The sequence below is a fragment of the Egretta garzetta genome, unplaced genomic scaffold (genome assembly GCF_000687185.1).
Source record: "Egretta garzetta isolate BGI_Z169 unplaced genomic scaffold, ASM68718v1 scaffold233, whole genome shotgun sequence".
Classification (NCBI taxonomy): Eukaryota; Metazoa; Chordata; class Aves; order Pelecaniformes; family Ardeidae; genus Egretta; species Egretta garzetta.
The window spans coordinates 317537-320619 of NW_009259194.1; positions in this window are offsets into that span (position 1 = coordinate 317537).

Consider the following 3083-nt stretch of genomic DNA (forward strand, 5'->3'; position numbering starts at 1 on the left):
TCCGTGAAATCGAGTGCGGCCACGTGAGCAAAACCCCAGGCTTGGCGATTAACGCGTGCCCAGGCAGAGGTTTGGAGGGTGTTGCATGAAGCTCTCGTGGGTTAAACGCTGCTTTTGCAGGAGGAGCAGGGTGTGCGATATGCTGGGTGATTTTGTAATTCCAAAGATTGGTTCCCTCCAGTCCCTCACTTGCAGAGAGAAGGAGCTGGACCTGCCGGGCTGCTCTTGGCTCCTCCACCTCTCATTCCTTCCACCATCACGACTTGTTGCGTTAAGAGACTTCGCCGTCATCCCTGCGAGCCCAGCAGGAGGGAAATGGGGCAAATCCGAACACCCGGCCTGACGGCTGCTGCCATTTGCTTCATGCACACTGGGTACCTGCTGTCTGTCTGTCTGTCTGCCTGTCCGTCACGCGCCCCTGTAGTCGCTCAGACGCAAGGCTCTATTTTGGATGTCCCAGCTTGAAACGCCCCACTACAGCTTTGCCTTTGGACAGCGCGAAGCCCTTTAAGCCAAGGAACACCGAGCCTCTGCCACGCATTTCACTGGAGCATCCCCAGCTACTCCTGGCTTTTGAAAGCCACGGTCACATCGGGAGCAGAGAAATCAAATCCGGCCAGGGGTGAAGAAGCAGAGCCGGGATAGTCTGCCTGGTCGCCTTATGAAAAGCAGATGTGACCGAGGAGCTGCGTTGTTCTGAGCAGGATCCTCTTCAGGACTTGTCCAGCTGGAGGGGATCATGGAAGGCAGTGGGTTTTCACACGAGTTCATTTTCTGCCGTGTTTCCTCTTCCTCTTTCTCTGCTCACACGACGAACTTTCATCTTCGCCTCTTGAGCTGCTGTCGGTGCTTCTCAAAAACACTTTGGCTTTTGCTTCCCTACTCAGTGCAGAGCCACCAAGTGCACCCAGCAGTCCCTGGGGAGACCCCGCCGAGCCCACACGCCGAGCCCACACCTGGGTTTTATGTGGTGGATTTTGCAGGATGGCTTTTGCACGCTGGGTTTTACACGCCGGGTTTTACACAGCAGATTTTGCACATCGGGTTTTATATAACTGGATTTTGTATGCTGGGTTTTGCATGCTGAGTTTTGCACCCTGGGTTTTGCACCCTGGGTTTTGCACTCTGGGATTTGCGTGCTGGGTTTTGCACGCTGGGTTTTGCACGTCGGGTTTTGCACACCGGGTTTTGCACGCTGGGTCTTTCACGCTGCAATTTGCACACTGGGTTTTGCACACCATGTTTTGCATGCTGGGATTTGCATGCTGGTTTTTGCATGCTGGGTTTTGCACGCTGGGTTCTGTACGCTGGGTTTTGCTGGGTTTTGCACGCTGGGTTTTGCACGCTGGGTTTTGCACACCGGGTTTTTCATGCTGGGTTCTGCATGCTGGGTTTTGCATGCTGGATTTTGCACAGTTTTTTGTATGCTGGGTTTTGCGTGCTGGGTTTTGCACACTGGGTTTTGCACGCTGGGTTCTGCACGCTGAGTTTTGCACGCTGGGTTTTACCGCCAGATAACCAGGGTGGGGTCAGGGCTCACCGCAGCTATTTTGCCATGTGCTGAGAATGAAGTTGCTCATCTCCAGTGTGTTTTTTCACACTAGTTAAGAGTGCTTTAACGAACTTCTCATAGAAGCAATGCAGAAATACATTGACTAAGCCACAGCAATGCACGATGCCCCGCGGAGCAAGGGCAGCTCGCCCAGGCAGGGCAGGGAGAGGGCTTTGCTGGGAGGACTGCAGCCATGCTCCAGGTATACAGCTCTCCAAAGCAGCCAGGATGCTGGGCTTCTTTAGGATTTAAGCATTGCAACTCTTGTCTGTGGGTATATATCCCTCGGTCGTTTGGACCAAAGCGGAGCAGACAGTATTGAGCTTGCAGGGAAAGCTGTGCTGGGGTGTGCAACCCACCCCCAGAACATTGGATGCGGCCCTGGGCAAGAAAGCAGGTGCTTTGGGATGGCAGATTATGCCAAGCTAATGACAAAACCTCCAGGGAGAAGAAGCTCTTAGACCTGGTCTTGCAACATGGAGCCCTGGGGCAGCCGCTGGAGCTGGTGTCAGCACGAGGGCTCGGAGGAGGGAGCAAACCTCTGCCGGCAGGGTTCAGCCCAGCGAGGGTGCTGAGCCTGCTGTCCCCCGGCGTGAGGAGCACGTGTTCCTTCAGGGCTTCCCTGTCCTCGTTGGGCATGGTGGACATTCAACCACTGGGCTGGTGGGACCCATCTTGGCATTGCACGGGCTCCCACCGGCCACGCAGCTAAAAACCCAGCTGCTCTGCGCAGCCCCTCGGTCCCTTTCCAAGCTTAATTTGACCCAAATGGCTGCAGGGCAGCGGGTTCCTGATGCTGCCGTCATCTACAGAGACGAAAGCACAAGTAGGAGCATGTCAGTGGCGGCAAAGGCTTTGTGGAGGGGGAAAAAAAAAAAAAAGGAAAAAAAAAAAAAGCCAGCGTTGCCATCAAGCCATGCAGCAAAAAAGCTGCGCTGGGGGGCGGTTTGCTGGGGGTGAGCGTGGTTCCTGCGTCACCGGCAAGCTTTGGCCAGGGGTTGGTCTGGGCTGGACTGGGTGTTAGAAATATTGAAAAATCCGCAGGAATTGAGAACTGCTGATAAATCCGTCGTTGCCAGAGTCGGCAGGCGGCACAAAATGGAGGCCTGGGAGGAATGTGCAAGTTGTTTTTGTGCATGCTAATTGTTTCCAGATGCATGCGCTTTGCAGCGACGGAGAAGATCTTAGTTGTTTGGGAATATATTTCATTCCACCGTTAACAGGATCACCAGTGGGAGGAAAACCTTCCCCACTGGCGGTTGCTCGTGCTGGTGAAGCGAGCCTGGACTCCGGCTTGGATGCTCCGATGAGGAGAGCTCCCAGCATCTTGCACGGGAGGAAGGTTTCCTCCAAGCATCAAATTCTGCTTTATTCGCCCCAGTGCCATTTGGAGAAAATGTGGGATAAAGCCATGCTGGTAAAATCATCGGGCTTGCTCTGGAACCTGAAGAAAGCAGCTTGATGGAGACCCAGAGCAGCACCGCAGAGCTCGCCGGGAGCGGGGCATTTGGGCATCACCCATTTCCAAAAT